Source organism: Montipora capricornis, chromosome 11 (assembly GCF_036669925.1).
Source record: "Montipora capricornis isolate CH-2021 chromosome 11, ASM3666992v2, whole genome shotgun sequence".
NCBI lineage: Eukaryota > Metazoa > Cnidaria > Anthozoa > Scleractinia > Acroporidae > Montipora > Montipora capricornis.
This window is the reverse complement of record NC_090893.1, coordinates 17,286,184-17,296,183: the sequence shown is the minus strand read 5'-3', so window position 1 is coordinate 17,296,183 and position 10,000 is coordinate 17,286,184. Positions and strand designations below refer to the sequence as shown.

Genomic DNA, 10,000 nt, shown 5'->3' with positions numbered 1-10,000 from the left:
AGTTAAATCATAACTCGTACATAACTCCCTCAAGAAGGCGGGCCGTCCCGGACGAAATATTGCTCAAACAAAAAATATATATCCTCACAGCCGTACAACCAGCCTTGCATAATTATTTAGTTTTTAGTCTAAATATTATTTGCTGGTCAGATCTCCCAAGATCCGGCACTTGTACTTTGTCGATCCGATCCGATACGGTCCGATCCGATCCGATCCGATCCGGTCCGATCCGATCCGATCCGGATTTTGCCAACGGCCTGCCAGCAGAGCCTTTCTTAACTGCGGGTGTTTTCAATTTCTGGATGTGTTTTGTGATTCCTTGCAGTGTTTAAGATTTATGCCCATGTTAGGGTTACTAATCATAACCCTTTCTAATTTTACAAGCTTTTTGTGATTTTCTGCAAGATTTTTGTTCTCTGAAATCCTTTAAGGTTTCTGCAAGTGCTTTTTGGCCCTGGATATGTTTTGAGTTTTCTGGAAGCGTTTTGAAAACCCACCGTATAATTTACTTTGAGAATGAAGAATTGAAGCTGGAGATTACGGCCTCTTAATAGGCCATTTCCGAGTTCATATTTGCCTCCTCTTCAAAACGAGTCTAAGTGCGAAGTTTTTCTTATGAAAATTAGTTTTCATTCATATGTAAAGTAGAACTAATTACTATAACAAAAACTTTGCAGTTAGACTCGCTTTGAAGAGCAGGCAGACATGAACTCGGAAATGGCCTATTTGGTAGCCTTTCTACGAAGACGTAGATTGTTAATTTTCAGGGTTTATAGTTTGTTGGTAGCATTAATTTTAATAATGTGTTTCTTTCTTGTTTGCAGGTCTCAAAATACGGAACAAAGTATTACGATCCACAAGCAAAATGGGGAAACGAATTCCAGGGAAAGAAAAGTAATCAAGACTCGAGAGGCAAACCTTGATTGCAGATTGCTAAGTTTTAGCATATATTTAGTTATTCCTAATGGCTTATATTAGTATTTTAAAAAAATGTAACGGCAAATCATTTATCTCCCTGAAGAAGTCAGGCCGTGTCTGACAAGATATTGATATTGGAAAAACAAAAAATATATATCCTCACAACCGGCACAGGCAGCCTTGCATCATTATATTGTCTTAAGTTTCAAGTGTTCCCTGGAATTCGAATATTTCCTGGTCACAGAATTTGATTGATTTTATAAGGTGCACAGGGGATAGTTACAGGCCGTGGGAACTGATGATGTAAAAGTTCCCACGGCCTGCTCCTGTCTGATCTTGTAGCTCAGTCGGTAGAGCAGCGGTGATATAACCCGAAGGTCGTGGGTTCAATTCCCACCCTGGTCAGAGTTTTTTGCTGTCCTTGTGTGGGTCCATTTCCATCAGTAGGGCTAACGCTCACATGGTTGATATGAGGTAGATACTTCCCACTTCACATTACACTCTAATCAGTTAAGTCTGTTCAAATATAAGTGCTACACGGCCAACGTTTGCAAAAAAACGTAATCCCTGCTTGTTTACAAGATAACTAAGTTTGAAGTGCCTTTTAAGATAATCTTGCCCTTTCATTAATTAATTAATTAATTAATTAATTAATTAGGTCAGTGAACGTATAAACTATTCTCCATCTTTATTTATCATGCGCTCTCTGGTACAGTAGTATGGCAATGACAGTACACTAGGGGACTAAGTTCTAGTCATCTCTCATTTTTTGTTGCGAGGAGAAGTTGCCGGCGAAGGAAAAAATTCTGCGCTTTTAACACGAGTCTAGCCCAAAGGCAAGATATCAACAGCCATGGTGGGCTAAATCCAAATTCGACAAATTTTTCCCATATTTTGACTCTACGCTGAACACCCCCATAGCTCTTTTTTCTTTAATTAATAAACAATACAACTAGTCACAAATATCGTGAAAAAACGTTCATTTGCTAAATAAACATTTCATCTTGAAATCTCAGCGTTTTTCACGCAATCCGTGCTTTTTATAATTCCACGCTTGCCTTCTGCACGGACGTTTACCAAAATGCTCAACGCGCACGTGTTTTCAAAGCCTTTTGTCGTTACAAATTTGGTTACAAAATATTCCACACCCAAAGATTCTTTCCAGTTATAATCATGCATTAATCTTGCATGAAAAATCATAGAATAATTTTGTGGAAGTCCCGTTGCGTTTGCATTCAGACGAGTAGATTTGCAAGGGACGCCAAATTAGCAAAAATAGCACTGATTTTCACGGCGAAAGCACTTCGGTGAAGTTTTCCTCGTGTAGATGTTGCAAACACGAGGTTACACGTGGCACACTTTGTTGTCACTTCGATTAGGCATTGGAATTTACGCCTACCAGCCAATCAGCAACCTTCCCGAACCAAATAAATTGAAGACCAATTTGGAAACTCATCGCGTCGCCTCTGGGCAAACAACTTTTTGCCATTGCCGAGGAGGTTCATCGAGCTATCATTGCTGGAAGAAGAAGTGATCTTGACGAATATGACGCTGCGTTCTAGACACAAAGACGACTTCGAAGAAGACAAATTAAAAGACAGGCCACAGTAAAGGTGACGTACATGCGTGCAAAAAAAACTCGCGCAGCGCACATGGTTATATCACTTAAGGACGTTCGCGCTAATTGTTTGTGCGCAACGTAACTGCGCAGGTAACGCGACTGTAATATGTCACGCATTACTTCGAGCATTAGTGAAGTTGAGGTTTGAAAACCTTTGCAGAAACCGTGGACGATAAGTCTTGCACAGCGTTGGATAAGAGAAGATCGGGATCAGGCAAAATTGATTAAAAAAAATTTAGGAAAGTCAAGTAGACTACTGCACGACTGATGTTCGCGTTGTTTTTATCAGTCGTGCTCTAGTCTACTTGACTTTCATAAATATTGTTCAAGCATTAGTTAAAATAACATGGCGACAAAAACGCCGGGGAAAAAATTCCAGGCCGGCAAAAGAATGGTACATTTATTTCCGAATCATCATGAAACGTTAAAGAGAAGTGAGCGGGAGGATGGAAAAGCTCTTTAAATGGTAGCTGCTGATCGAGTAGTGGCTGAAAGTTTGGAAAACTCGAGGACGAACCGTTGCGTAAATTTAATGGGGCTGTTTCTGTTTTTTAATGTTTTTATTACCCTACGAACTTAAGTTCAAAATGAATGTATGTTTTTGAAGTTCTTTTCCTTTACTTTCGTGAAAATAGAGCAGTATTTTTGTCCTCGTTGGCTTGAATAGTGCGGATCTGCGTGGAAAAAACCAGCGATTACATTTCACAAAAACCACACTCCAGAAGACGGCAATGGAGAAATATTATACAAAACACTAACCATTTCTCTTGAGAATTAACTCTTGTTAAGTGAATTTTAACCTGGAAGAGTCGGGTTTTTCTAATTTAGACGAGTCTATATTATACGCCTTCAATGCATTCTGTTGTCTAAAATGTCTTCTCAAAAGTGGCCCTCAAATCTTGGCAACCAAAGTACTTGTTAGAAAGTTCCATAATACTACTTTACAAATTTATAAACAGGTTTTTGACGAGAATAAAGCAAATTTCACCGATAATAAACTCGGCTAACAAACTTGTATCTTGTCGCGCCGTTGCGGTTTGCAAACTACGAATCGATTTCTCTCCACATTACTTGAGTGAGCGAGCGAACGATTTGAATCTTGCAGTCATCGCAACATTTCCTCAAATAAACCGCGTTTCATCTCGTTTCTTAAATATCGGACGAGATGCAAGTATGTGACTGCAAAAGTTAATTTTATGAGTTACCCTGTTGATGCAACTGATGTATTTCATTCACATATTCACTATCACCTATGGCCAGACTTGCAAACAGATAAAAATCTGGTCCTACCCGCTCTGAGTTCGAACAAACGAATTCCTAGGATAACGTTCGGCAACGTCGTAGGTGTAATCGATTTAAAGGACTCCAAGACTTTAAAATTTAAACTTTGTTACGTACTCCTTTCAATTGCTTGAAATGCAGAATTGTTTATACTTTTTTGAGGTGTGGCGGGTTTAGCACTAAGTTAAAAATTCATCTTCATAACAAGGTTAGGAAACGCCTTAATTTGCGATGTCTTAGTCCATGTCTCCATCGTATATAGGCAAGCGAATGAAACGACAAATTTAAAGCAAACAAGGTATACGGACACACGACAATATAATATCCGTTTGACGCACTGAACCCTCCACAATCCCCACGCCCCTGAATTACCTATGAACACTTCATGCCACTTTGCCCTACCCTCTCTGGTTTCGTCTGGTCTTATCCCCATTACTCAGAGCCCTTTCTGCCTCCCTTTGACTTTTCTCAAAGTCCGTTTTCGTGTGGTGCGCAGTCGTGGGGAAAACACGACTCCGTCGATCGCTTCGTTTGCTCGTACTTGTGTCCAGAAGTCGACTTGTTCGCAAGTTTACCCTTCCCTCTCCTCAACGAGTCCTCCTTATTTTTTTCCATAATCATTATGACAACCTTGAAATTACTCTTTTCCCTTTAAAGTTGTCTTTATCAGCAGACTTCATGAGGTCATGTAATTCCCTTGCGAATCTGTCATTGCACTGCAGCCCCTGTTATTATAAACCTATAGACCCTTTGCATAAATGCGCCCAAATTTGAATAACAATACTTGATACATCCTTAGCCTCACATTCATGAGAAAAATCCTTTGTCTTGAAACAAAAACACGAGGCTACTGTTGTATAAAGTATTTTTATTCAAATTTGGGCGCCTTTTATGCAAATGGTCTATTGTTGTCATGAGGTCATCGTCTAATCCCTTTTCCCTTCCCCCAAGTTAAATTTAGATTGCATGTCCATAAAGCATTCGTAATTCACTCAAATTGGATCTGTAAATTTAAATTGGAAAAAATCGTCTTGATGTACCCTTGTGACTTCTCGGACCGTTCTATGTGACTTTAGCCTCATGAGCGGCTATATCGAAAAAAAAACTTTCATTCGATCCAGTCGTCATTTATTAGGCCTTTGTTTCGAGCCACCTCCGATCCTTGATGTAGAACCAGCGAATTGCTACCAAAGGGCCTCAAGTGCTGGGGAATATCTTTCGATTAGATAACATGTGAACCAAATATCTTCCAACTATATATGGCTAAGTTCGTTGGCATTTTGGAACATTTAATTATCTTGCAGAACACAATCAGGACTTTAGAACTGTCCGTAATATCAATGGCGTTGATATTTCTATACCATTCTTTCCATGCCACCAACGGTATTCGTCCATATCACCAATATGAATACTGCACAATGCAGTGCACTGTACCTGGCCGTACCTAACAAATTAAGCCGTTTTGGCGAGTAGTTTCTCCGAGTATTTTTCACTTGTTTTAATTAAAGTTCGAAGACCTCGTCAATCTTCAGAGAGAGCAGATAAAAGGTTTTATGGAGAGAAAAGGTCAGTTCCTAAGTGTCATTTTTTTTGCGCCGCCCGCGTGGTGAAAAACGTGATTGGTTCTGTAACCGCACAACTAACAAACAGTACAGATAAATATAAAATATTGGGGAATATTTGTACTTTTTTTGCGCCTTTTCTGTTAAATAACTTGTACAGTTTAAAGTGAAACAAGTATTTTTCCATTTTAATGCTATCAGTTGTCTATTTTCAATGTTTTAGTCGCTTTCACTCATCTATAAACCAGTGTATGACATAAAAGGACAGTAATTACACTACCCTTAATTAATACCCTATAATATTCAAACTCGGTTTCCTTAATTTACCCACAGCTAGAGGCTTGTTACCGGAAATTCCAATTGTATGCCATTTTTGGAGATCGCAAACATAAAACTGTAAGTTCTTCTTAAGTACTATTCACATAATGAATAGTGCTTTATCGTGTTTCTATTGCCAGACTTGTTTTTTCAACTTTTAGTATTCACTTTAAAACCAGTACATAGACAACTAATTAAAAACGCTTGTAATTGCCACGAAGGCTGTAAGTACTCTTTTCGTCTTCATTAGCCTTAACAAATGCCCTGTATGTAATATTCACACTGAACACGCTTCTTTTGTTAGTAGCTAGGGGTACATTGCTAGAAAGTTAAATCCTGCAACGTTATTGGAGATTGCCAACATCGAACTGTGAGTACGTTTATAGCACTATTCACCCTCAATGTGTTAAAATGTATCCTGTTTTATTCAATTCATTATCAGGTATGTCTTGTTTCCGGGCAACAGTCAATACCCTTCTCCAGTTATCATAGTGAGTACTTCTTTTCATAGCATTTTCTTGCAGCCATTTTTCACTTATATTAGGACACTCCAGTAGAGCTATGATCCTCGCAGTTATGAACTCGCAACTTTTACCAATTGCGAAGAGAAGCCTGAAAAATTCAGAACTTCAACGGAGTTTGAACCCGTTACCTCGCCATACCAGTGCGACGCTTTACTTGATTTCATATCCGCGGTTCAATATGATTCATTTCCTTCGTTGTTAAAATTAAAGGACCCCTACAAAATTTGAGCTGTAATTTGCAACTAATCCCAAACCATAGAATGATTTACCCACATTTTCCTCTGCTTTCAAAACCTGCTCTTTTCCTTCACTTGTTGCTATACAGGTACACCAACAGCACAGGACACCCTAACCAGAGCCCCATTAAAAAAACTACAAATCACTCGCTTTCCAAAATTTCACTCGATAATTTCATCATTGCAAAAACATTTGAAAAATACTCGTCATCTTTCTCTTTTTTCCCCTCTATTACGCATACCATCCATTAATGATAAATACTGAAATTAATAAACATGAAACTGAATTAATAATGAATAAACCATAACCCAATTAAAAAAAAAGACTTAAAAAGACTTTATAAAATCCTTCTATCTTCACTGGCTTTTTCTCTTGTCTGTCTATTAGATTTTCATATTCTTTCCACAATTTCTTTCCCCAACAACAGTCACTCAAATACATTCCTGGCCAAGTTCTTAAACCACCGACATCAACAATACTCGACTTAACTGCGTAGCAGACAGAAATCATCACAACCGATCCAGTTCTAGCTCCCGTAGTATTTGCACCCTAGATCATCAGAAACGTACGACACCAGGCCCAAATCACTAATTAAGACCTTTTTTTGCTAGAACTATTATATTATCATAATTTACAGCTTCCAAGAAATTTACAACACGAAGATTGCAACAGAACTGAGAGGTAGCAGTTGAAGATTTCCAAAGGCGCAAGTATATCGTTAACAGCTTTTACGAACTTAAATTACTCGTAAGAGTTTAATAAATGGTACTTATCATGTGTTCCATCGTCAGGCTTGTTTTATTATCGTCTTTTTCTCGTATTCACTCAAAAAACCAGACTACAGAAACATGAAACGCCAGTAACTGCCACAGAAACTGTAAGTACATTTTTCGAACGTATACACTAGCTTTAATAATGCCCTATATAATATTCACACTGTACTTTATTCTTCCTTATCAGACTGAGTAACTTCAGCAGTAAAATCTTACACCGTTATTGGGGACTGTTAAATACTTCTTTTGACACTCTTCAATTCGGAGAAGATCTCTAATTGTATCGCGTTGTTCACTCCATTTTCAGATACGTCTTGTCCGCAGCAAGCAGGGAATGTGGTTTCTCACTTGTCACGCCCACTAGTAACGTCCTCACAGTAAGTACCTCTTTTTAAATTGATAGAGTTCTCTTACAGCCATTTTGGATTTCGGCCACGTCTCTTATATTATATATATCACACAAGTGTTGCAAATAAGCAATTCCTCAAATCTGGCTTCTTTCCCAACAAATCGAGGGTTCCTATACTTTCAAAAAATGCTCGTCTTCGTCAGCTGAAGAACTAGTCCCTGGGAACACCTTCAATCACGCTCCTTAGAGAAACTTTTAGACAACGACAGAGATCATATTTGTAAAACTAGCGCAAATTGATATCCCGACCCAACAACACAACAATCCACCGATGTCCAAACGATACCTGAACTCTATCAAGTGACACTTTGTTATGTCGGAAGAGATCTTTGTCACATCTCGGTACCGTTTTCAACGTGTAACAAAGTGGCACTCGACATTGGTTTGCTACAGAAATGCAAGCGGTACGGCCATGACTCGTTGAAATGAGAAAGATATCTCTCTCGACATAACAAAGATAACTCTATTTCCCCCCAAAAAAACTTTCAGAATCTCTTTTCTCGCTCTTTCTTCCTCACACCATCCAGTCATGAAAAGATTTAAAAGAAAAAATGGTATTAAACATAAACATAAATTAAAAAGAAATAAATTATTAAACTGATTTTAAAAAACCGACTTTGTCACATCAATTCATCTACACTGCCTATCTTTATCAGTCATCAGTGCCATTACATTTCGGTATATTTTGACAATATCTCCCTCCTCCCCAACCCTAATCAGTGAAGATATATCATTCTTTTCTTTACCAATTCCTTAAACCCCTTATGCCAATACTTAATCCGGATTCGAACGTAAACTCCGTAGGTACGTATAACCTCCCATGACCTTCCCCTTCCCTTTAAAGAAATGTCTTGGACACGAGGCTCGTTACACCATGGATCAACACCAAGCGCAAAATTCCAAAATTATTAATGGTCCTTGTTCAACAACTTTTTATCATCAGCTTTACAGTATATTGTTAATAGCCTCTACACATTAAATCACTCGTAGAGTTAAAAAAGTAATAAGTACTTAATCACGTTAATATTTCCCACTTATTTCTTTTAAGACTTCTAGCCGTATTCACTCCAAAATCAGTGTATACGACATCCTGACATGGAAATCAAAACTACTTTTTTTAGCTTCAATAGCCTTGATCCACGCCCTGCGATACTATTCACACTTAAATGCCTTATTTCATTTTTTTACTCGTTACAAAAAGTTCAAATCCTACGCCATTATTGGAAACTGCTAACATCAAACTGTAAGTACTTAATGACTTCACATCTGCAAGCTGTTAAATGTGTCCATTTACTTGGTGGGTCTCGTCTGCAAAAGACGATAAATTTGGTTCTCCAGTTGCCACATCCCTAGTATCGTCCACAATGATTTCTTTTCACACCCTTCACGTTCACAACCATTTCTCAGTTTAAGCTGGTAAGTTATAATATTATTACAATTGTTGCACATATAGAATCCTTTTAGAAAATCTCGCGCTACGTACTTTTTACAACTAATAAAGCGTTCCTGCGCTTTGAAAATGTACGTATTTCCTTAGTCTACAACTACATATTATCAGCCGCTGAGAACACCACGATCAGAGCCTCTAAAAACTGCGCAGGGAACTTTAGCCAATACTGCAAGAGATCATCGACAACACCTATTGCAAGTAGTGTTATTTCTAGCCAAGCACAACAGACCATTTCCCGAAATTTCACACGATAATTTAACTTCATTTTCAAAACATTTGCAAAATCTTTTTCCTCTCTCTTCTCTTCCTCTTTCCACACCTTATTCACTCATTATAAAGTTTTAAAACAACACATATATAAATAAATGATAAACTATTAAACCGATTAAAGTGAAAACGACTTCACCACATCATTACTTCTTTCTCACCTATTTCAGTTGCCTGCGCTATTGTATTTTAATATATTTTGACAATACTTCCCCAACCCTAGTCAATGAATTCATTCTATTCTCGACCATTTTTTTAACCACGTGCTGACACCAATTCTAATTTCGGAATGGAAGCTGAACTCTGTAGGTATAGGTAGACAGCACCTCAGTCAACCAAGCTACCTATCTCCAGCTATTATAGCACCATAGATAATAAGAGATATTTAATTCATTACTTTGTCTAGGCCCAAAGTCTCTAATGAATCTTTCTAAAGTTTATTAAGTTATTACAGTTTACAGCCTTCCCGACAAACCTGCAACAACCGACGGAATTTCAGTTAAAGATCTGGAACCGTAAGTATACAATTTGATACGCTTTACGAAGTTGATCATTTATTCGAACCCGAGCGTACTAATCACCTTCGTTCATTAGCGCCACGTCTTCAAACACATCTACTGCCACAAGACAAATCATGGAA

The 10,000-nt window shown here is 38.1% G+C and overlaps 1 pseudogene; it reads left to right on the top strand.

Moving 5' to 3' along the window:
- Positions 1-10,000, top strand: part of LOC138023142 (uncharacterized) — a 27,589-nt pseudogene that overhangs the window by 4,092 nt on the left and 13,497 nt on the right.